Source organism: Vulpes vulpes, chromosome 9 (assembly GCF_048418805.1).
Source record: "Vulpes vulpes isolate BD-2025 chromosome 9, VulVul3, whole genome shotgun sequence".
Classification (NCBI taxonomy): Eukaryota; Metazoa; Chordata; class Mammalia; order Carnivora; family Canidae; genus Vulpes; species Vulpes vulpes.
The window spans coordinates 63,910,746-63,937,214 of record NC_132788.1 but is presented as its reverse complement, the minus strand read 5'-3'; the positions used below and the strand labels follow the sequence as shown (position 1 = coordinate 63,937,214).

The following is a 26,469-nucleotide window of genomic DNA, read 5'->3' as shown; positions in this document are numbered from 1 at the left end:
CTTCATCAAGATAAGAAGCTTTTGCACAGTAAAGGATGCAGGCAACAAAACTAAAAGACAACCTACAGAATGGGAGAAGATATTTGCAAATGACATATCAGATAAAGGGCTAGTATCCAAGATCTATAAAGAACTTATTAAACTCAACAGCAAAGAAACAAACAATCCAATCATGAAATGGGCAAAAGACCTGAACAGAAATCTCACAGAGGAAGACATGGACATGGCCAACAAGCACATGAGAAAATGCTCTGCATCACTTGCCATTAGGGAAATACAAATCAAAACCACAATGAGATACCACCTCACACCAGTGAGAATGGGGAAAATTAACAAGGCAGGAAACCACAAATGTTGGAGAGGATGTGGAGAAAGGGGAGCCCTCCTGCACTGTTGGTGGGAATGTGAACTGGTGCAGCCACTCTGGAAAACTGTGTGGAGGTTCCTCAAAGAGTTAAAAATAGACCTGCCCTACGACCCAACAATCACACTGCTGGGGATTTACCCCAAAGATACAGATGCAGTGAAACGCCGGGACACCTGTACCCCAATGTTTATAGCAGCAATGTCCACAATAGCCAAACTGTGGAAGGGGCCTCAGTGTCCACTGAAAGATGAATGGATAAAGAAGATGTGGTCTATGTATACAATGAAATATTACTCAGCCGTTAGAAACGACAAATATCCACCATTTGCTTCGACATGGATGGAATTGAGGGTATTATGCTGTGTGAAATAAGTCAATCAGAGAAGGACAAACATTATATGGTCTCATTCATTTGGGGAATATAAAAAATAGTAAAAGGAAATAAAGGGGAAAGGAGAAAAAATGAGTGGAAAATCTCAGAAAGGGAGACAAGAACATGAGAGTCTCCTAACTCTGGGAAACGTACTAGGGGTGGTGGAAGGGGAGGTGGGCAGGGGGTGGGGGTGACTGGGTGACGGGCACTGAGGTGGGCACTTGATGGGATGAGCACTGGGTGTTATTCTATATGTTGGCAAATTGAACACCAATAAAAAATAAATTTATAAAAAAACTAAGTAGATATCTCCATTTGAGCAGCTAAACACAGTTTATTTCTCACTTGAACAAAAAAAAAACAGTTTATTGTTTTTGTTGTTGGTGGTGATGGTGGTATATAGCTTTCTCCTGTGTGGTGATTTTGAAACTCAGGCTCTTATCATCCCAAGTCCCTTACATTCCATACGATCCCATCATTACTGCATCCAAATAGTGAAAAAAGAAATAGAATGACAGACATACCTCCTTCTTAAAAACCTTGGTTTTTAAGTGATTCCCATCCCTTCCATTTACTTTCTATTGACAATAACTCTTTATGTGGTCTCATCTAAAATTAGAAAATTTTTGGAAGTTGGACTTCCTGGCTGAGTGGCCCCTTTCCGGGTGTAGATCTGTGGTATGGCCACTAGCTCCATGTTAACCATTTCTGCCAGAGTGATAATGAACTCAGCTGCCAGGTATTTGTTTTTCCATAACAGTGAAACCAGAAACCATATAGTGATACACAGAGCTTACATATATAGATATACATGATGCATATGTATTCATGTGTATATACTCACTTATCAGCATCCATATCTCCAATACACACGCATGCGTATGAGGAGGCTGTGAATCAAGGGGGGTTGGAGATAAAGACTGATCTTTGCTACTTGCTACTTTCTAGATTTTTCAACTTTCTCTGACAACTACTGGCTCTCTTTTGTTCCAGGTATGATTTTAGACAAGGTGTTATCCTTTCCAATGTACTTTTATTTTCTCATCTGTCAAATGAGGATTAGCTTTGTAGAGAGCGTTAGTGCTATGAAGTCTTTAGGTCCTTGTCTGACGTATTCTAAATGCTCAATAAAAGATGTCTGCTATTGCTGTTGCTATCACTTAGGATATTTCTAGAGAATAACAACACTAAGAAATGTTTATAGAGCTTAGCAACAGCTGACTCTGGATAGATGGAAGAGAGGCATGACACACGATAACCTCAAACTTTTGTCTTCTGTAATGAGACAAAGCATACAGGGAAGATGCAAAGAGCTGGTTTGCAGGGTAAATTTAAAATATGTGTTCATCAACAAATGAAACCAGTGATAAAAATAATTCCTGCACCTATATGCTCCTCAGGGACTCAGGAATTTAATGGTTGTAAATCAAACATAAAGTATCACAGAAAAACATTGCAGAATGAGGAATAAATAGTGATTCCTCCAGCAGCATATTAGAATGACTAAACATTGTCTCTTTTGCTGAGACTGTCGCAGTGCATGCTTTATACACAGACATACACATGTACTTGTGGACATGCACACACACACAGGTGCACGCATTGTCCTCAAACAACTTTCATGATAAGCAAATTGTTCTTTTATGAGAGGTTGTTGAACAATGATAGAGTCCTCACGTAAGTATCGTTTCTGACTCATGTCCTAAACCAGGAGCTATGGTCATTACTATGATTATCCTATAGTCAAGTACCATGTCCTTGATGCTTTTTGTAAATATCCTCTCTCGGTGCTTTCTTGATTGTTTTGTTTAATATGCAGTTTTAGAAATATGTTGATCAGAGGAAAACAGGCATTTGACCTTCATTTCATATAAGTAAGCCAGGATATTCCTTGACCAATTTAAGGCTGTCAATTAGTTACCTTCCACATACAGTGTCTCTTCTGGTAATGTTCCTTAAATGGATATTGTATTAGTCAATAATAAAGATTCAGAAGTGGATTTCAAAACATATGATTACTGGTTTTATACAAATGGCCTTCCTGGGCCTATTTTTAAAACCAAGGAAGACTACAAGTCTCTTCTTTGCTTATTTTGGAAGCAAGATCGGATATCCCTTGATCCTTTCCTACTTACTTCCTGGACAACTTTCCTTTCTTCTATAAACTTTTTCATAAAGAGTTCAATTCATACTAATGTGATGCTTTCTTTTTGCCAGTTCTGATTTCTGGCCAAGGTTCTAGAGACCATCATTTTACAAGCTTGTTAGTATGCTGTGGCTGCCTCTCCTTCAAGTAGTTTACTCTTGAGTGTTTTTCACTGCGGGGTCTCCTGTGTAGAGCATCTAGATACAGCTGAACCCTCAGTTAACACATGCCATTGAGTGGAGTATTCTGCTAGACTCGGAAGACAAGTATAGCCACTGGACTACCTCAGCCAGAGGTAATGCAGGCATCCTACAAAAGCTGTACCAGTATATGGGAATCTATTCCCCATCATCCACAAACAGTGATTTCACAATATAAACAATTATTAAAATGCATCTAGTCTCACTTCCTACAGTACTAACAACTTGTACTTTTACCCACCCACCTCTTCTGAAATAGTCATGCTCTCTGGCCCCCAGCATACATATGTATGCACGACTCATCTTTCTTTACCAAGCATTCAGTGATTGCATACTACATGCTAATCTTTTGATATAGTGGTGGGGAAAAATCAATGAAAGTTGTTTTGTTGTTTTTGTTTTGTTTTGTTTTTTTACTTGCTTTAGATTTGTTATAGCTTTCAAGCCCACAGGGTTCTATAATATTAGCTACAGCAATGAGAGGAGAGAGTGGGCCTTCCATCTTCATAACAGTCTTGAGGTTGCATATGTTGCTGTTCAACCCACAGTCATTGCTTCCCCCCATGAGTCCTTGCCCCTTACCCCATAGTTCATCCCTTTGAATAACAATGTGTATGTCTATTTCTTCTACTTCATGTTGAAAGTCATTCTGCATCTTATTCAACATTGTGATAATTCTTCTACACCTAGACTGTTAAAACTTTAATTTAATATAATTGCTTGATAACTATTTGTTAATGAATTAAGATTTCATTTTGTAGTAATCTTATTCCTGGATCTTTACACTAAAAAAAATGAAGGCTTATGTCAATGCAAAAATTTGTACACAATCTTCACTACAGAATTTTTCATAATTATAAAAACTGAAAACAACCCGAATGTCTTTTAATGGGTACATGTATAAATAAGTTGTAGTACACCTGTATATTGGAATACTATTCAGCTATAAAAAGGAACAAAATTTTAATAAAAGGAACAATTTGGATGAATCTCAGGGCATTATGCTGAATGAAACCAAGTCAGTCTCAAAAGGTTACACACTTTATGGTAATATATGACAGTGTTGAAAGGACAAGACTGATGGAAAATAGGTCATTTTTTTTTGCCAGTGACTAGGGGAGAATTTGACTGTAATACATAAGCAAGTTTTTTGTTTGATTCAATGTTTTGATTGTGGTGATGATTACACAAATGTATAAATGTGCTAAAATTTTTACAACTGGACACAAATATGTTAAATTTACTTTTAAAAATCACAAATCATCTTTTGTGAAGTCATGCACCATTATTTCTTAATTTTTTAAAAGATTTTTATTTATTTATTTAAGAGAGAGAGCATGAGTGGGGAGAGAGGCAGAGGGAGAGAGAGAAACAGACTCCCCACTGAGCAGGGAGCCTGACATGGGGCTCAGTCTCAGGAATCCAGGATCATGACTTGAGCTGGAGGCAGATGCTTAACCGACTGAGCCACCCAGGCACTCCCATACATCATTATTAATACTCCTTACCAACTTCCATCACATGTGAACTTTCAGATCAGTGTTCTTAAACTTGACTGGTTCTCAAAAACATCCAGCCTTCTCATTAACAATTCAGACACCCAGAACTTTCTGCAGAGAATATTGATTCAATAGATATGATCAAAGTCTAAGAATCTGTTCAAGAGCTTAAGTGATTTTGGGGACTGAAAAAGTTTAAGAAACTGTCCAGATCAGTGGTTACACTTCAGCGAGCACTAAAATCAATTGAGAAGATGTAGAAGGGTCTGGAATGGAATCACAAATTGGCATTATTAGCAGAGACCTCAGGAAAATCTAATTCAGGTGGTCTATGGGACAGACTTTAAGAAATGCCACTGTAGCTCAATGCTATGAAGTGAATGTCAAACTCAGATGACTCTTTTGTGTCCACTCAATATTTCTAAATATCCTTTCTTTCCCTTCTCCAGAATAGGTATTTCATCCAACACTGGCCTCCTCAAATTCTCTATCTCACTCTCCTAGTAGTTAGTTCAACCTTGCTTTTGTCACCTAGAAAAGCAACATTTTTAGATGTGCTCTCCTTCAACTTCCTCTTATACTTTGAAAATATAGAATTGCATCTAATTTCATCTTTTTTTTAGTGCCTGAGGAAGAGGTGTGTCTTACCTTCAAAGGTTACATATCTCCTCTTCTGTGCTCTTGATCTGAGTGCCTCTTGACCCTTTGTTCTCTCCTGCATTTCCAACTTTTCTTTCTGCCCTGGTTCCTTCCACACAGCCTGTGAATGGACTTGTCACCTCCATTTTATACTAGAAATTCTCCTTAGACTTAGAATATCCTTTTATTGCTCACCCTTTCTGTTTTTCTTCACAGCCAGTCTCAAGTAGATAATCTCCAATTACAGTTTCCACTCAAGGCCTATCTTTCACTTGTCAATTCAGAGTAATAAGGCTTTTACCTCCAACCTTGCACTAAGATGTCACAGTGAAAATCTGCCAGTAACCTCCTAGATACCTATGCCTCTGGGCTAATCTCGTCTTTATCTGATTTGATTTTGTCAACCATCGTTTTCTCTTCTCCTAATTTTCTGACCATTTCATCTAGGTTCCTTCCTAACTCATAATTATTTGGCTCCACTGTCTGCTTTATCCAGGTGGAGGGGTCTGTCCCTGGCCCTCATTTTTTTTTTCACTGATTTTTCCCCCTCTGGGAAATCTCTTCCATGCCCATGACTTTAGTCATCACATGTAGGCTCGTGATTCCTATAACTGTACCTCTGGTTAAGATCCTAGGCCTGTAATTAATAGGTGCTCATTAATGTTTATTGAGAGGATAAATGTGTGACTGCTACGATGAATAACTGAATTAATATCTGTGAACTAGAGAAACACCACAGTTGAAGTGACAGTTGAAGGTCACTGATTTCTGATTGTGTAGATTGGTTTATAAGCAGAGACAGACTCTAAGTTGTTTATTTGCTTTCACTACTCCTTTTTTCATCACTTGGGAATGATCAGAATATGAAATTGTGTTTAGCTTACAAGTTCCATGATGGAACATGAAATCTTATTGACCACTGGGCCACTTTGGGAAGGCCAAGGATTCAGTGAACCTTTTACTTCCTCTACTTCCAGGGACCTGACTTCTGTTGTGCAAATTAATAACAAACATACAAAGTTTGAATTATGCTAAGGTAATGAATGGCAGTATGTGGGCACCACTTCTTTGAAGTATCTATGACAGCTAAGATGTTTTTCGACATGCCCATTTCTATTTATCTCTTTATCTCTCTCTCTCTCTGATTCTTGCTTTCATTCTTGTTTTCTCTCTCTCTTATTCTTTATTGCTCTGTCTTTCATTTACTCACATACACTCACATACACTCACATACACTCACATAACTTAAGATGTTGTAGTACTTCATTAAATTAACAGGTAATAAGAGATTTGTTTAAAATATGAGATCCAGCTACAACAAAGTACAGAAATTTTGGCACATAAATATACAATTAGAGACCAGACTTCTGACTTCATGGCATCACGCACTAGTGAGGTAGTGTACATCCAAACTTAGTACCTTGAGCTGCTGGTATTAAGCGATCTTGATTACTTCAAGTTTAAAAGTTGTAATTCACAGGCTCCAGAAAGCACTGAATACAGTGGCTAATATGTAACTGATAATCAATAAATATCAGTTCTGTTATCCTCCATTTCTTTTCAAAAAGAGGTGTTTTCTCTGCTTGAGACATCCTCTCTTGTAAGCCACATAGTTCATTTCCATTAATGAATAGAAAAATAAACTCTGTGCATAAAATATATTGTCTATTCACTGAAGTCACTCTTCTTTCCTCTTTCAGTTTGTGGTTTCCAATTTACTTTCCTTTACGATCACCAAAATTGTTCCTAGGCTTTGTACGATCACTAAATGTTTCACTCCTGGTCTCTTGCAGACTCAAGGCAAGCTGTCTATTATCTCTGAATTCCTGTTTTCCTCATTGAAATGGGGATGCATAGTTCTACCTTATAGGAACATCAGGAGGACTAACAGGGATGGAACTGGTAGTTAGTACACTTAATACAATTTGACAACTAAAGAATATCCCCAAAATGTTAGATGCTACTGTTGTCTTATTTTAGATGTCATATTTCTACTTATGGTTTAAGTCATTTGAGTCCTAGAATGTTTTGAGTCCTTGGGTTTTGGGGTTCTGGAAGGTTTTGAATCCTTAATTATTCTCAGAGCTACATCAATCCTCGGGGAAGCCTTTTCTGACTATTTCTTCTAAGTGTACCCCAGTGCCTTTTTATCATAGCCACCTGCCTATCATGGAAATCAGAGACCCAGAGTTAGTTTCAGCCAAATTCATTAACCTCCTGATGACTACAGGTCCTAATCTGTTAAACAGATAAAAGCAGCACTTGTCTCATAGAGTTGTTGTGAGGGTAAAATTAGTTCATGTGAGTAAAATGCTTAGTGCAGATTCTGGCAAAAAATATATGTTAAGTGTTTGTTCTTTTTATGATTATAGTCATAGCACTTATTGGATTCTGAAATTATCTTGCTTAATTATCATTTTATAGTCTATTTCACCCCTCCAGAATAAAAAAAAAGGATTCAATAGAAGAGGGAAGATTCATGCTTCATGTTTCCTTGTTTACTGCTGCATCTGCAGAGGCTTGAACAGGGGTTGGCGTTCATCATGTTTTTGTTGAATGGAGAGTGTGTGCTACCAGTCATCCAATTCCTAATACCTGACATAGTGCATAGTAGGTTATAAAATATATATTTGATGATGAAATCCCAAATATCATTTATGATCTTTTTTTAAAGTCATGCAGGCATTGCTTAGTGAGAAAATTGAGAGCTATAATTGCTGTCTGAATAGTGTGAACTCTTCAAGAAGAATTCTGCTACCCCTCCATGCTTTAGTGAGTCAGTAACTTGATTTAGTTTGATGACTTCCCTTGGATGGAAGCTATGAAAATAAATTATAAGAAGACCTCCTTACTCTGTACCCCAATTCAAAAGAAGTTCTTAACAGATTTACTTCTAGAAAGGAAAATTAATTGTCACTTGTTTTAACTTGGAGATCTGGGCTGAATTTTTTTGCCATTCATTGGTATACACTCTGCATGCAAATTCTAGAGAAAGAATATTGGGATTTTGGAACTATATATAGTTGATATGCTGGGAGCAATGGAGTTAAATTGGTTTCAAAGCTGCTTTATTTCACTGATTTCCCCAGTAAAATCTGAGAAAATAAAATAAAACAGAGAGTTGCAGAATTTTTGAGATTGGACTTTATGAAATAATGGGGGGATAAAGGAAAGATATAAAATGCATGGGAGAAAATATTAAAGAGATAAAGGGGCTAAGGGGAGACTATGAATCTGGTTAGCCCTTTTGAGAAGTCTATATATTGAGCTACTAGGACAAAAATATATCTACAAAAATTAAATATGTGATGACCAATATTTGCTAAAGCTGCTTCTCAGCAGTGGCTTCCCATTCTAATGTTTGCCAAAATAAAATATGCATTATAAGTTTTCCAACATTTGTTGTATTAGTCAGGGTTCTCCAGAGAAACAGACACAAGAGGAGATATGTGTATATATGAAAGTCTGGCAAGCCACAGATTTGAAGGGTGAGCCAGCAGACTGGAAACTCAGGGAGGGAAAGTATTGCAGTTTAAGTCATAAAGCTGTCTTCTCAAAGAATTCCCTCTTGTTTGATGAGGTCATTCTTTTGCTCTGTTTAGGCCTTCAAATAGTTGGATGAGGCTCACCCACATTATGAAGGGTAATCTGCATTATATATAGTCCACCTACTTAAATGTTAATCTCATTCAAATCACCAACATAGTAACATCCAGGATAATGTGTTTTTTTTTTTTTTTTTAAGATTTTTATTCATGAGAAACACAGAGGGGCAGAGATACAGGCAGAGGGAGAAGCAGGCTCCAAGCAAGGAGCCCAATGTGGGACTCAATCCTGGGACTCCAGGATCACACCCTGGGCCAGAGGCAGGCACTAAACCACTGAGCCACCCAGGGATAATGTTTGACCACATATCTGAGAACTATGGTTCAGACAAGTTGACACATAAAATTAGTCAACACACTGAGTATGATCTAGCCCTTGTCTAACTATCAACTTCATCGTGGACCATATGTCTGCTTCAAACACACAGGTCTTCTTTCAGTTCCTCACAAACACAAATTCCTTCCTTCCACTTCCAGGTCTTCATAGGTGCTATTCCCTCTGCCTGGAATACCCTTCTACTTGTTCATGGCCTGAAAAATCACATCCTTTAGCTTCAGCCTAAATGCCCTTTTTGTTAGTGGGGGTGTTTCTGACCTCCAGTCTGAATCAGGCTTCCTTATTAGCATCTATGCATCAAGCCATAGTTTCTCTTATTATACTCATCACAGTTATATGGCTTGACATATTAATAATTATAAATTTGTTTTCTGTATCTGTTAGTTTCATGTCTTTTTTCCCATTCAATTTAGATACTCAGTGAATTGAGGGACCTGACTGGTTGTGTTAACTCCATGTCAGTATACATGGTAGTAGCTACCCAATGAATATAGAATAAATAAGTCAATAGATGGAACTTCAGGTAATGAAAAAAAAAAGTTTTCCATATTAAGCTTAGAAATCCAAAGAATCCTTTGAATCAAGAACAATTTGAAACACTCTTCTTGTACCTTTTGCTATCAAAGGCAAATATTTCTTGAGATAAAGGAGTTGTTAAAGCTTGATAGGCACTTACTTAAAAATACATGTTCTTAGACACTATGGCCTATGTGATTCAATAGGTTAGGAAGTAGGACGAGCAGACTTTGCCTTGTAAAAAGTGCTCCAATGACTCTTCTGTTTCTAGTTTATATACCAACAACTGGGACTACCTACATTAGACCAAACTTTAACCTAAGTCAGGGCTCCCACCTCTAATGATGGGAGCTATTGTGTGCTGATGTTTTTATGCCATATTGACACACACAGATGAGACACAATTCTAGACTAAATGGAAGCACAAATAATGTTCTTTCAAATAATTAAGAACATCTTTCATCTCTACTATCACTTCGTGTTCAAAAAAATTACAATTCTGTCAGGTCAGTGATAATTACTTTTTCCTAGACTCTTAGCCTTCTCTGATGCCTTTAATTCTTTAGTAGATGGCCCCTCCAAAGCTATGTTTATTAAAATCAACCAGTACCCTTTCTCTTAACATATTTGTAGTTTAGAGGATGATAAGTTCTTCAAGATAATGTGGTTCTATTTATATAAATCTCTGTTGATTTATTTCTCTGAACCTCTTCTATTTTATGTATGGTCCTGATCATGTTATTTTTTGAAATATAAGTCAAATTTTATACTTTGAGAATTTCTGCTTCTAATTGAGGTGATATCTCAAAGAAGAAATACTTTCTACCTCAAGGTTTTTCCAGGTCAGAAATAATCTCAATTTTCTTATGTTATTAGATCTCAACTAACCAGTTACTGGAGTGTATAGTTACTCCAGTGCTTAAAACTCAAAATTGAAAGCCCTGCCAACTCAAGTGAGTAAGGAAAAAACAAAAATGACAGAACCCTGAGAGAAGGTCCATTTCTCCATCTGGACCCTAGTAAAAGGCTGAGTGAAAACATGATGGACAGGGATCCCTGAATGGCTCAGGGGTTTAGCACCTGCCTTCAGGCCCCCCCCCCCCCCCCCGTGATTGTGGAGTCCTGGGATCGAGTCCCACGTCGGGCTCCCTGAATGGAGCCTGCTTCTCCCTCTGCCTGTGTCTCTGCCTCTCACGCTCTCTGTGTCTCTTATGAGTAAATAAATAAAATCTTAAAAAAAAAAGAAAGAAAACATGATGGACATCAAAGATTCAGTGGAATCCAGGGTATTCTGGTTAGTAAGCAACGTAAGATTTGAAAAATAGATTGACAGGAGATTGAGAATGCTAAGCATTTAGATTTTATTTCAAAGTAGTAGAGATCCAGAGTTTGATGTGAGTTTTTATAGAAGAGCTATAGAATCACCTTTTAAAAAATATTAATGCAGCTGAGGAATATAGGGTGAAAGGGAAGATAAGAGATGGAGGGTAAATATACCACTCCAGAGGAGGTAATAAGGGTCAGGCTTTCCATACAATAACACAAATGAATCTTCCAAGTACGATATTGAGCAAAATAAGCCAAACACAAAAGGATGATATTCTATAACTCCATTTGTATGAAACTGAAAAGTAGGCAAAACTAATTCACAGTGATTGAATTCAGTGGTTACTTTTGGAAGGAGGTAATGACTGGGAAGCTCTGGGGGTGCTGATAACCTATATCGTGGTGCAGAATATAAAAACTCATCTAGCTCTACAATTTAGTTATGTATACTTTACAGTATGTAATAATTCAAGAAGTCTATTTCCCAAAATGGGAATGAGGTTGGAACGAAGGCAATGGAATTGGAAAGGCGAAAGAAATCCTTTCTACAATGTATCTTTTAGGAGAAAAATAAAAGTCTAATGGAGTGTACAGACATAGTATGAAAAGATGCTCAGCATCACTCATCATCAGGGAAATGCAAATCAAAACCACAATGAGGTATCACCTCATACCTGTCAGAATGGCTACAGTCAAAAACTCAGGAAATAAATGTTGGTAAGGATGTGGAGAAATCATGCACTGTTGATGGGAATGCAAACTAGTGCAGCCACTGTGGAAGACATTATGGAGGTTCCTCAAAAAATTAAAAAATAGAGGTACCCTATGATCCAATAATCAGACTATTGGGTGTTTATAAAAAATGCAAAAACACTAGTTCAAAGGGGTACATGCACCCCTATGTTTACTGCAGCGTTATTTATAATAGCCAAATTATGAAAGCAGACCAAATGTCAATCAATAGATGAAATAAAGAAGACACACACACACACACACACACACACACACACACACACACTGAATTATTATCCAGGCATCAAAAAGAATGAAATCTTGCCATTTGCAACAACATGGATGGGTCTAGAGAGTATAATGCTAAGTGAAAGAAGTCAGTCAGAGAAAGGCAAATACTTTATGATTTCACTCATATGTGGAATTTAAGAAACAGAACAAATTAACCAAGGATCCTGTAAGTTCATAGGGTCCCTGTGCCTCCACTAGGATCTGGGCTGCCTTTGAGATTCACTTTGATCCATAAAATATGGAAAAAATGACACTGTGACAATTATTTGCCTAACCATTAGGAGGCCTAGAAGCATTTGCTTTCTCTCTTGGGAATCTGTCCACCATGTTTAAAAGAGCCTTGGGTTGGGCTGCCAAATGCTGAGCCATCATGTGGACAAAGAAAGCTCTAAATGACAGATATTAGGTATTTGTAGATCATCCAGTTCAGCTGCTAATAGAAGGCAACCAAGGGAGTATCAGGGGATGATGGCACATGAAGCAGAAGAACCACTCAGCCCTGAATTCTTGGGTTTTGAGAAAAACCATATGGTTATTGTTTTCAAGCTCCTAAGCTTCAGAGTAGTATATTATAAAATAATAGATAACAGTTGCCTTCTAGAGTGGTGGCTCTCAATGGAGAATGGGGGGATCCCCCCCAACCCCCAGGGGACATTTACCAAGGTTTGGAGATTTTCTTTTTTTTTTGTCATGAGTGGAGAGACTGCTACTGACATCTAGTGGGGAGAGGCCAAGGACATTGTCGAACAACCTACACTGCACAGAACAGCCCTTACCACAAAGAATTATCTGGCCTGTAATGTTTATAATGCCAAAATTGAGAAATCTAATATAGAGGAGTGACTCATAACTTAGGTAGTCCCTAGCAATTTATCTCCAAAGCCATATTTCCTAAACTTTGTTGATAATATTAATTACCTAGGATTCATGTTATTACATATAAAACCTTAAAATCATTCCAGACCCTCAAAGTCAGAATCTCCAGGGAAGCAGCTTAGGAAGTTATGTTTTCACTTTCACAGAAGTTTGAAAAACACTGGCTTAGCCCAACATTTCTCAGATTTTAATGTGCATAGAAATAATCTGGCCATCTTTTTAAAATTTAAAATCAGAGTTACTTGGACAAGGGTGAAGCCTCACATAGCTAAAGCCATCTTGGGAAAAAACAAATCTGATGGTATTGCAATTTCTGATTTCTAACAAGCTCCCAGGTGATGCCTAAGCATTGCTTCTTGGACTGCACTTTATATAGCAAGACTCTAAAGCAGTAGTTCTCAAACTTTTGTATGCATCAGAATCACTTAGAAGGCACATGCTCAGGTTTGATTCCGCAGGTCTGTGGTGGAGCCTGAGATTCTGTATATCCGACAAATTCCTAGGTGATGCTAATGCTACTAGTCTGAATCACACTTTGAGAACCAACGCCCTAGATTATTATTTTGCACATCTAAGTGTACATAAAAATTTACCTCCGGCGACTGCAAAAATGGAAGGTTCTCAGAACCTCTCCCCACTCACCACTACATTTCTTCCCTCAGTCTGGGCTGGGAACCAAATAATTTGCATTTTAATAAATCACCTTGCCTGGGGTGACTCTAATATTGGTGGTATAGGACCATGGTTTATGAAACTCTGTCCTAGGGGAATGTGTTAGAATATCTAGTGTTTGTGGGAGGGGCATGGGCAAATCATAGAAAAACAGATTTAATATAATAATTGATTTGTGTCTAATTCTCATTTTTAATTTATTTTGAAATTTCAGGTAGCATTGAAAAAGTAGAGAAAATTTTTCAGACAGTCATGGGTTGGATACTAGAAGCAGAAGTATTGTATTAGAAAGGGTATTTTCTTCCTGTGTCAATTACTCAGTTCTTCTTGAGTCCTGCACTTACCTTCACTGCAGCAGCTACAAGTTATGCTGCTGCTAATTTAGAGAGAAGATGTTAATAGCAATGGCCACAGTTTAACTTTTTTGGATTTTTGCCATGTACCAGGCATTATGTAAATACTTTGCAAAGGCTATCTAGTATACACGCTAGATAATCTCTTCATAAGCAGGTACTATTCTCTCTAATGCATAAATTGGGAAATTAAGGCATACCAAGATTAAAATATTTGCCCAAGATCATATAACTTATTAATATCAAAGCCAAAGTTTTTACATTGTCTCATAGGATAACTGATAGATGAATAAGAGGCAGGATATGGGCATCTGTGTTTAAATATAATTTTTTAAAAAGAACAATTCTTATGTAAAGCAATAGTTAAAATGGAATGACCTCTCTGTATAACATGTAAAGGAATTTTGGGACAAAATTTAACATATTGCCTCAACAGCATGTGGCAATAGCTTAAGTTTGTACAATTTTCTACTATTAATTACATTACCAGGTATTTTTAAAAACCCTATCGGAACTTTAATGTATGCTTCTCAACTTTCTACTAGGATCTGATGGTTTTGGAGCTATATAATCCCTAGTAGTACCTGCTGGCTTGGTTTTTTTTTGTTTGTTTGTTTGTTTGTTTGTTTGTTTGTATTTTTTTGTTGGCTTGGTTAATGAAGAAAGTCTGTAGTCATCTTGTCTCAAATCATATGTATTTCTAAGAGTTGTCTTGTTCACTCTTCTGGGATACATGTGGGAGATAAGTGTGTTCCCCATTATGTTATCTTCTTTCATTAAATACCTGCATTCGGGTAAAGTTTCAAGTAGCCTTTTGCTGTTGCCATTACTCAGTTTCCCACTCCTGAGTCAAATATACATTTTTCCCCCACCTGCTGTGTCCCAGGCTTCTTTATTTATGAACAAAGTGATGAGTGATGTAGGATTAAAAACAGGAACATCCTTGAACTTCACCTTCCCTCCAACCAATTCCCCCAAACTCTTTGCCCCTACAGCCTTTGTGCTCCAAAATCCTTTCTTAGAGAATGAAGAACTTTATCCCAAAGTCCTGGTACAAACCCCAGGTTCTCTTTCCTTACCTACCCACCCCCTCCGCCCCACATTTGGAAAGCGTGGGAGGGCCCAGAGTGGCGACAGACACAGAGGGAAAGGGTTCACCATCTGGGAATGGGACTGAGGAGTAGGGCCTAGTGAGGTGAGGGCCTCCATCGCTGGGAGTACCAAAGTGGGGCCCTGGGGCCAGAAGAAAGTTTCCTGGTGCCCCTGAAAGAGGAGACCCAGTGGCTTCAAAATCCTCTCCTTGCCCTGCTGGCAGAGACTGCAGACCCACCCTTGGGCCACATCCTTCTGACACCCAAGCTGCTGGGCCGTGTGGCTGATCTGCTGCAGGGTGGGTTTCGGGCCCTGCAGGGACACGTTCTCCAGGTTGCCTTTCACTGGTTCTCCATGCTTGTTCGCTTTCTCTTCCGGGCCTGCCCAGGGAAGGGTCTTTGCTTTGCACATCTGTAGATTTTCATTGTTGTCAGCTTCCTCCAACCCCCTTCTGCAGCAGGGGCCCCAGCTTATACATGTTCTCGAAACCGAGCTGCAAAGCCTCAAAAGGGCAGATGGTCATTGGACTGAACACCTTCCCAAAGAGAACCCTCAGCGGATGCCCCACTGTGACCTGAGTATATTCCAGGGTGACCCTCTTCTGCTTCAGGAGCTTGTTCCAGATTGTTCAGGCAGTTTGTTCCAGGTCTTTCTGCAGAACTTTGATGTTCCGGGACTCCCCTGGGATTTACTCCAGCTTCTCCTTGATGACTTCACAGCCCCTGGTGGCAACGCAGACCTGCAGGGAGGACCCCTCAGAATTGCTCTCTGTCTCTGCTCCCAGCTCGCCTTTTAGCTGAGAGATCTAAAGGCCGCCTTGGGGCACTAGCCGCATTCCAACCTGAGATCCACAGTATGAAATCCCCCCAACTGAACTCAAACTGCGGGGGCATGAAGGAATCCCTACATGCCTCAGCACCTGCCCCAAGCCCACCCCCCCATCCTTCCCCCACACACACTGGCCTGATCCTGATCTGCCAGGAGGGCCTTGGAAAGCCAGCAAGGCTCCAGCCTTCCTGGCCTATCACCTTCACCCCGAGTGGGAGCAAGAAGGCCAGGTCTGGAGGCAGTTCTCTCACCATGGGTAACAGAGACTCCCCAAGCTAGGGGCATTGAAAAGTATACAAAATGTTTTTTAAAACAACAGCAAGCACGCAAAGTTTCTTTCTTTCTTTTTTATTTATCTTTTTATTTAAATTCAATTTTCCAACATAGAGTATAACATCCAGTGCTCATCCCATCAGGTGCCCTCCTCAGTGCTCATCACCCAGTTACCCCATCCCCCCACACACCTCCCCTTCTGCAACCCTTTTGTTTGTTTCCTGGAGTTAAGAGTCTCACAAACTTTCTTTTACTACTTTTAAAAATACCATTCCTGATTCTCAACTCTGTCAAAGATATACTTGCCTATCTTAAATACGTCCCAGACCTTCTGAGTTTGAAATCTCCAGTTTAAGAGACTGCTTTTTTTTTTTTTTTAACCTTTCTGGTAATGTAAGCATCTGCATTTACCTCTATTTTCATAATCTAGACATTGAGCCACTGGTATTTTAGAAACTGATTCTTATTGGAGGCTTCTATCATAAGGTGTGTTTTGTTGTTGTTGTTGTTGTTGTTGAGTCCAGACTATTTTTTAAATTGTGAAACTTCTGAGTATATTAGGCATGATGTAGTATACAAACATATTTTGTCCTGGGACACCTGGGTGGCTTAGTGGTTGAGCATCTGCCTTTGGCTCAGGGCAAGTCCCACATCAGGTTCATTGTAGGGAGCCTGCTTCTCCCTCTGCCTATGTCTCTGCCTCTCTCTTTCTCTGTGTCTCAAATAAATAAATAAAATCTTTTTAAAAAGCATATTTTGTCCTGAGATGTACAGAAAATACTCATTTATGTTCATAACTATACCCCGTGCTGCCCTCCCACCCCCAGTAAATTTAGATATTTGAAATTAGATTGATTTCAGATAAAGCAGGAAACACTTGCTGGAAAAAATGAATTTATGCTGTTAGAAGAACAGAAATAGGTAGTTGTGAGTTGACAGGCCTGTTAATGTGTGGAGGAAGCTAGGATATAATACTTGAGGAAGTATTATGATTATGACTGAAGAATCTGTCAAAGTGTTTTTGGTTATAGGGAACCACTATTCTGCAGACTTCTACAAACATGGATGAGTTTGTCTGTTTTTGAACTTAATATAAATGTAATTATAGGAAATGGACTCCATTGTATTTGGCCTCTTTAAATCAAGGTCTGTGAGATTTATACCCATTGTTTCATGTTGCAATACTTTGTTCTCTTTCATTGCCAGAGAGCATTCCATCATTTGAATTTTACAGTTTACCCATTCTACAATTTGTGAACATTTGGGTTGTTTTTCACTCTTTGTGTATTAGGAAGAGTCCTGTAAAAAACATTTTTGTGGCCACCTGGGTGACTCAGTGATTAGCATCTACCTTTGACTCAGGTCTTGATGCCAGAGTCCTGGGATTGAGTCCCACGTGGGGCCTCCCCCAGGGAGCCTGCTCCTCCCTTTGCCTATGTTTCTGCCTTTCTCTGTGTGTCTCATGAATGAATGAATGAATGAATGAATCAATCAATCAATCAATCAATCAATCAATTAATTTTAGCAAAAAAATTCTTGGACAGGTCAAAAAAAAAAAGGGTTTTGGGTCATATATAATAGGAAGGAAGAAAATTCAAATTAACAAAATATGTAATCTTATTATTCACTTAAAGGAAAAAGTTCAGATGTGGGACAGGAGTCAGAGCTTGTTTGCTCAGGTCTCCTGCCCTGTTCCCTGAATCAGTCACTACTCTGTGCTGTGGCAGTTTCACCCTTAGACAGGAGGGCATGGCTGTGGTATTTTTAAGCCTCATGCCACTATTTGAAGTTCAGAAAAGGAGAGATGATCTCTTCTAGTGGTTCTCTATTAAAAGCAAAGGTATCTCTTTTTCAGTGCCCTGATCAATAATTAATTATGTTTTACTGGCCAGTAATGGGTTACCTGCCAACTGTTTAATGAATCCCTTTAGTCAAGAACATTTCATGAAAGTGATTGACTTAGCCCTGCATTATTGAGTTCATCAGTGACAAAGAGAAAAAGGGTCCACTTAATCTAATCAGGCCTGGAGGTTATATCAGCTCCCCCTGAAGCACATGGGCTACCTCATAGTGAAGGGTGAACACACACATGAAAACACTGGGAAATGGGTAGGGTGTGCAAAGAACCACTACAGAGACAGAAAGAGGGTCTTGTCCTAGTGTTAGAAGTGTTCTTGACTGCACCAAATGTCATAGCCTCACTTCTCCGTTGTGAGTGCTGGGCAGTCTGTTGCTTTTTAACAGAAATGGAAAAATACTGGACCAAACACTACATTAATTGTAGAGCAGTGTTTTTTCCCTCCATTTGGAAATGAACACATTAATAATTGCTCATATTAAAAATAGCTTTGTAAGAGGAAAAAGATGTGCAATTTATGTTCTAGGTCAATATGTTGGGAATTTCTGAGCTGTTTTTCATTTGTAAATAAGTAATTTAGTGAAAACTAAAAATGTTTGGCTCCAAATAAGTAAATAATTAATAATCATCTTGCTTTCTGGGTGATTTATTGAAGTACTACCTCTAAAAATAAATAAGGAAAAAGGCTAGCAGTGTGGCAGAGTGACTATGTTTTTACATTTAAATTGAATCATATTCTTATGAGGACTAGGGTTTTAGACTCCCAGATATGTCATTTATCATTTATTTATTTATTTATTTATTTATTTATTTATTTATTTATTTAACAGTGTAAGACAGCTTTCTCCAAACATCATGTTATACCTTTATAAATTAACATCAATGTTCTTCTGAATTGGGTGATTTGGTTTTGGTTTTTAGTAACACATTTTTAAAATAACAATAACAATTTCAAAAAAGCTGAAGATCTGGGGACTCTTGCATTATGGATGTACGTTAGATTTAGTGATACCCTTTTCTTATAACTTTGAATTAATAATTTGGAAAGATCTTTAGGTATGACCATAAAATTGTTCCCTTCATTGTTTTTTTGAAGATTTATTTATTTATTCATGAGAGACACAGAGAGACAGAGGGAGAAGCAGGCTCCCTGTGGGGAGCCCAATGTGGGACTCCATCCCAGGACCCCGGGATCAAGGCCTGAGCTAGAAGGCAAGCTCAACCGCTCAACCGCTGAAACACCCAGGCATCTCAAGTTATTCCCTTCAACTCCATAGCTCCATCAACTGAGTAACACATATTCCTTGTGTACCAGGAAATGGAAAGTCTGCCTTTCAAAGCTGTCCTTAGTTCAGAGGCAAGTAATCCACCCAGAATCATACACAAAGCAAGATTTTCAAGCTATTTTTATTTAATAGTCTTACATCATGTTTCCTTTTGGAATTACTTTCCAATATCAAGACTCATTGACTTTAATATTCTCAGAGATAGTAAGTCTTTATTTGAAGATGGATTCAATATTTGGAAATACAACAAAACCATTCAGAATAGTGGCAGGTTAAGGTTATGTGAGTACGGTGACCCATCATGTGCAGGTAGGGAAGGCAAAAGCAAGATATGACTATGGAGTTGACAGTAGTAATTTTTACATGCTGCTGATAAACTGGACAAAAAGATGATTTTTAAAAATATAAATGTATGTCGATCATCTGCTCATTTCTACCACATGGAAGAAAGATTCATTTGAACAGCCTTAACTTTGATATTTATTCAACACCCTGGCTAAATAAAATTGGAATGAATAGAATTGTGTTGTGTCTTTAAATCATTCTTGAATTTCCCCAAGGTACTCAGTGTACTGGACATGATTGTCTTTGTTTGTGACATTGTATTAGCACTCTAGTTCTCAGACATATGACGAAGTCTTATAATAAAGAGAGGAGATTCTTAAATAGTGAGTAGGGAAGGAAATGCACTTAGGTCTATATTTCTTAGTCCTTTTGCTTTTACTTTCTCTCTTTTTCACTGCCTCCTCCTGGCCAGTTCTTTGCTCATTAGATCTCTCATTAGAAGGCAGATAGGGAAATCAAAAGGTAATGAAACTTAAATCTGCTAATTTTGCAACTTGTTAGCAGCTCCTCTTAAATGTTCAGTGGTGGAAGAAGCTATCATTTTTAGCTAAAAGGAAGCTTAGGGATAATCTATGGAATTTATTTATCTGTTACTAATTCATTAATAATTGATCATTAAATTAAGCCAGCCAATTTATTGCACAACTAAATTATAGCAAATGTGCTTTTTCTTTGCCCACAGTTAAACATTTTTACTGGAAAAGAAATCAAGTCTTATATATTTAATAAAATTCAAATTTAATAAAGCAAGAGCCATGACTTCACAAAGCCAACCTCCTTTATTCTCTAGGATGTATAACAGCACTAATAATGGCTATATTGAATCATCTTGGACAAAGCAAAAATAACCCTGTTGTTTCTGAGGTGCAAGACAAGAGAGTCTATCTATATATCTGCTAAACCTTGGCAAGAAAAGCAAAAGGAGAGATAGCATCTGAGAATATTCAGAGGTGTTGGTAGCTCTTGGGGCCCATCTTGTGATAGTGTGACTATAATTGGTTTAAAGAACAAGGTGATGTAAAGGAAATTTGAAGCCATTTCAGCCTTCTTTTATTATTCGAAGTGCTCTAGTGCATGCTATGGCTTCCAAACAGCTGGCTTTGTGATAGAATCTGATCCCCAGGTGCTGAGAGTGCTCAAGTGAGGGAGTGCCAAGGAAGGTTTTGGGTTAAAAATATGGACAAGATGTATACATGTAAAATGAAGTAGGGGTTTTGGTTAAAAATAATTTGCACATGGACTCTTTGGATGGAGAGAAGGTAACGTGGAGAAAGAAAGCTAGCATGGGAAATTAAATGTATCCTGAAAGAGCAATAGAAGAAAATACAAAGGAACAAAAGGCTTGCTGGGGAGCCCATAGAGGATGGAGGAATACAGTTGACCTTGTTCAGATGGGTGGCTGTGACCTCCGCTTCTGAACAGCTGTGTCTGCACTAGAGACACTGGAACAGTGTTTCTCAAGCTTGGTTGGACTTTGGAATTACCTTGGGAGTTTGAAACTGTGCTGATGCCTGTGTCCCACTCCTGGAGATTCTGATTGAATTGGTCTAGGACAGGGCTTATACATCTGGTGATTCTAATGTAGTCCACTTAGCCAACTACTGCTCTGGAATATGAAGATATCATTTAATGCCATCTTCTCTCATGGCTCTTTCCTTCCCATCTGCAGGCTCACTTTTCATATCCTGCCCATCACCCTCTCCCCTCTGCATACAGAGTCTCAGCCATGACAGAAATCTGTATAAACTGATAAAATAACCTAACACTCAAGCTGTAGAAGTGAATTCTTTATAGCAGTGTCTCTTTAAATGAAGGTTTCTCTTTCAAGCTGAGGATCTCCTCTCCTTGTCTTCGGCTTTGGACACTAAATTGGTAAGATGTTAAAATCTGTAATAGGAAACAGTAGAATTACAGTAGATACTTAACATTTTTAAGATACTCCTAGCATGCATTTCAGAACATGTTGCTATCTTTTGCAAATCATGCTGGCTGCTATATCTGTTCAAAAATGTGATGAAAATGGCACATTTTATCTTTCAGATGCCTCTGCAATTATAACCATGAAAACGATTTATTTACTAAAAAATAAATTTCTGTTTTTCTTTTTTAAATAAATGTGTGAAGCACCAAAGAGAAACGTCATTAAATAGGTCAGTTAGAGATCTTGGGTCTTCTATATTTAGTTCTGCTGCCTTAAACCCAACTGTGGCGAGAGAAATCCAGAAAGCATTTTGGAAAGGCAGTGGTACTTTTGACAACAGCATATTCAGCCACAGTTACTCCTCACAATCAGAGAAAATAAACATTTCACCCCCTCCCCATTTGATCTCTCTTTCTAAAGATTCATTCATTCACTCATTCTTTTTTTTTTTTAATTTTTTTTCAGATGTCAGTGATACTGGAAGAGAGCAAAGTAGACATGGCCCTAGCCCTTGCTGCGTTTAGCCTTCCTAAATTATGAGTTGACACAAACAGTATGCATTCAATGTGATAGTCTGGGACTGCTGGGTGTCTGTCCAGAGCTGCAGCTCTCACATTGGCATTGTTGGCTTGTACCTGCTAGTGTATGACCTTGGGCAAGTTACTGAGCTGCTTTCAACCTCAGTTTTTTCATCTGTGGGATACTCATTTATTTGCCAGATCTACCTTAGCAGCTTCTGTGTGTTGGGCATGGTGCCAGGTGATGGAGGTGCAAAAGGGCATGAGACAGGACAGAGCTTCGTCAACCAGGTTTGTTTTTTACATAGCACCCACTACAATAAACACTAGTGGTCATTGTTTTATTATTACAGGACTGTATTGGGCTCTATAGGGGATTCAGAATGAGGATGATTATTAATACATCTGATTTATAAAACATGTTTTCATTTCATTTTGCTTGACCAAATTTGTGGCATCACTTCCTACAGCTCTGCAATTTGTCTTTGTTAGCAGCCTCTAGGAATCTGGGTGTAAAAGCAAAGATGATAAATATTTAACACGATCCTGGACAGAATTTTCCAGGAGGATGTGATAGATAAGAGATGAAGTGATTCAGGGTTCAGCAAGAGCATGGTTGGATGTAACTTCCACAAGGTCAGGTATCTTGTCTTTGCTATTTACTGCTATATTCTCAGGGATGAGTAATGCAAACACCAGGAAATCAAGAATTAGTTGAATGAATAAATGAAGGATCTAAGTTGGCAAGATAAAGGAATAAGGACATGAGAGGAGGGGCCCTGTGGAGGGAGAGAAAATAGGGAGGTGAAACATCCAGAAACAGAGTGCTCTGAGTGAGGGAGTGTGAGAGTTAGAATAACAGGAGGTCATTGCCAGAGGGCCAGGCATTTGATTTAAAGCTTTAAAAGATGGCACAATTCAGAAAAGTGTCAAGAGCCAGGTAGAGACTGCCCTGTGGCACGTAGAGCTAATGTGGAATATACAGGGAAAACAAAGGGACCTGAGGAACTGTTTGTTGACTATGGAGTTCAAAGGCCTGTAGAAATCATCCAGGAGCCAGAGGGTACGATGAAAGAAAAGAGTCACCCAGAAGCAAGGTGTTGAGTGAGTGTAGAGATGACGTGGGCCTTAGCTGACAGCCCTGTACTATGGGGCAGGAGGTGAGATGGTAAAAGTAGAGGAAGGTGTAGCCAGCCAGTATATGCCTGGAAGGATAATTTTTCTGTTTATTTTTTACAGGAGGGTAGGGGAGTAATGATTTGAACTCAGCAGGTGAGATTCCTATCTTACCTCTCAGGAACAAAGGGCAGAGGAGTGAAGAAGGGAAGTGAAAAGACCGAGGCAGTAAAACTTTTAAGCCAGATGGACGCACAACTCGTACTAACTCATTATCATCCTTGCAGAGAGGATACTTTAAGCATGATAATTAAGTGTTTCCTTTCGGTCTACTTAGGAGCCTAATCTTCATCAGCTGCTCACAGTCTGATCACATAAAATACCTCTTTGCATTCAACTATTGCCACATTCTTCAAGGTAATTGGAAGTGGCTTGGGTGCTGAGTCAAGGAATCCTTGCTAAGGAACTTCACACACAGCTTTTGCTGTACAGATCTAGCAGAAGTATTATCAGCTTAAACAAATGGAGGATTTATTCAGTTCTCATCTATTAGCTGCAGTGGCTTCACAGCCATTAGAAATACACGGAAGAAGTGAAGAAGCGCCCCCACCACTTCCTTATAAAACCTTAGCATGCCATTCAGCATATGAATGAGGCTTGGGTATCTTTGGAGGATTTGTTATCCTGAAAGTAGAGACTTATTATTTTTTTAACTGATAAGCTCTAAGGAGTGCAGGGATGTGGAAGTATAGGACCAGGTGTTACGGAAGGAATGTTTTTAAGACTCAAGTCAAGAACAGAAATGCTAGAAGCACTACAGATGGGATTTTAATGGAAGTTTCCTTCTAATTTAAGATCTTGGCTGTATCCAAAATAAAGGTAATATTCAAGAAAGGTTGTATAAAGGAAATATCTGAATATCTCAGTGTCCAAGTGGAAACTGAAGACGGGGGATGCCTGGGTGGCTCAGCGGTTGAGCGTGTGCCTTCGGCCCAGGGAGTGATCCTGGAGTCCTGGAATCAAGTCCCACTTTGGGCTCCCACATTGGGAGCCTGCTTCTCCATCTGTCTGTGTCTCTGCCTCCCTCTCTCTCTGTGTCTCTCACGAATAAATAAAATCTATATAAAAAAAAAAGAAACTGAGGACAGTGTTCATCATGAAAGACTTCAATGACCACTCTGCCCTCTGCTCACACACTCTAGGTATACAGTGTGAAAACACAAAATTACACAGCAGTAGGGATAATTATGCACATGTTGTGTAGCAGGTTTTTGAGGAATTACAGTGTCCTGTTTGTGCCTTATAAAATTTAAAATGATGTTACTTCCGGAGGAGGGATTGGTATGATGAATAACTGTATAAATAATAAATAAGGAGGTTGCACAATATTAGAAATGGGAACCACTTTATTATTAAATCGAGAAGTTTCTGCTTCCTGGTGGTACTAAATCATGTGATGTAATATCTACTAGTTTTAATCCCAAGTGAAAAAGCAACTGCACAGATAAAAAAAAAAATAAGCCACAAGGTTTTTATTATTGTGTTTATTACTGAGGTTGTCAGACTCTGACATGATGGTATTTATCCTAAGTAAGAAAAAAAGTAGACATTTCTACTTCACCTTAGATTAAAGCATTGTACCTTTGTTTAAAATATATGTATAATTTGATCACATTTTCTAAAAGACAAATGCACAAAGATGAATTCTGCATAAACTCCAATGTAGTTTTGCAAACTGTGGTATGCATCCAGAATTCCTCAGTTGCTCGTTACATTTGTAGAAGCTCCTTTTTGGACTTCCAAATCAGATGCCTTACAGATAAGGCTAAGTACCTCTGGGATCTGATTCAGGTAGGAAGAGAAACAGACATTGAGAGAAACTGGATTGGGGTCATGGTTATCTCAGGGTCCTGAGTGAGAGCTCTGTAGCCTTGAAAATCTAAGTGGCAAAGCCTTGCTCTAGTTCTTGCTGGGTAGGATGAGGTAAACCCATCGTCTATTAAGTATCAGCAGATGAGATCTATTTTGGGGATTTAATTTTATGTAAACCTATAAAAGGAGCCAATAAATTCCCAGTATTCCTTCTGTACATCCAGAAAAAAAAATGGCATCCCAAATGGGAAACACCTTCATTGTGCATGTCAACTAGGAATACCTGTCAAAGACAAGTATAAGCAGAAATTCATCTGTACTTCAGAGTTTATGTTGGATTTAATAGCACAAATTATTAATGAGGACTGTAAGGGAGCCAGCTCTCTTCCCTGAACCCTTTGCTACATTTGACGTGACCAATGGTGGTTGCTTTTATTATTAAAACTTTCCCAGGTCCCACTCTTGACTTCTCTGACTTAGAATTTTTTAGTCCTACTGCTGGCTCTGTGACCACTTTTTGGCTGGCTTCTTCTTCTTGTCTTTTTTTTTTTTTTTTTTTTTGGGCTGACACTTCTTTCCCAATTAACAAATGTTATGTTATTCCCTCAGGCTCAACATCTTCCTTAAATAGGATCAGCTGTTAACAGGACTGCACAGCCCCTCCTAAACTACTTTCTCAGTCTTGACTTCACCAGAAGTCAACATTCTATACAATTTCTAGTCAAAATATCTTGTTCATATGTCAAACCATGGAATTCCTTAATGAAGCATAGTTTCCCCAACTTCTCTACAGCTTCTGTCATTCCCTTGGATCTTTGTTTTTGTTTTGGGGGGTCTTTTTGCACTGAGATTTAGATCTTCCCCTACTTTTTCATTTCCATTAAATGGTAGGAAAACAAATATCTACATGTTTTCTGTGATTCCCCTATCTCTTTCTCTTTCCTTTAAGTTTCTGTCTCTCTCTCCTTTCCTATTCATTTACTAAATATCTACCTATCCACTCATTCATCCATCCATCCACCTATACAAATATGTATTAAGTGTCATCTATGTGTCAAGCATTGTGCTGATTTTCAGAGATACAATAAAGGAGGGAAAGAGAATCAGTCTAGCATATATGGAGCATTAATGATTAAAGATTAATGAAGTAATCACACAAATATATAATTACAAACATTAATCAACATTGGGAAGGAAATGTTTAGATTCTCTCTGGAGAACCTGATCTCATGAATGGGCAGGAAGGGATGGGGGAGGTTATTTCTGAGAAAGATAATTTCCTCCTAAAAGATAGGAGAGGACATATGTGGCTAAAGCTGGGTGAGAGCCAGAAAAGAACATTCTTAAGGTTTATTTATTTTTTTATGCTTCATTCGTTCCTTCATCTTCCAGCTAATAATATTTGAGTGAATATTTGGTGCCTGGTCC

The 26,469-nt window shown here is 38.5% G+C and overlaps 1 protein-coding gene and 1 pseudogene across 9 annotated transcripts in view; one reads left to right on the top strand and one right to left on the bottom strand.

The window, feature by feature from the left end:
* Positions 1-26,469, top strand: part of GRM7 (glutamate metabotropic receptor 7) — an 823,590-nt gene that overhangs the window by 309,173 nt on the left and 487,948 nt on the right. The gene's annotated exons all lie outside the window — the stretch shown is intronic.
* LOC112913222 (POU domain, class 5, transcription factor 1 pseudogene) lies at positions 15,008-15,502 on the bottom strand (annotated as a pseudogene).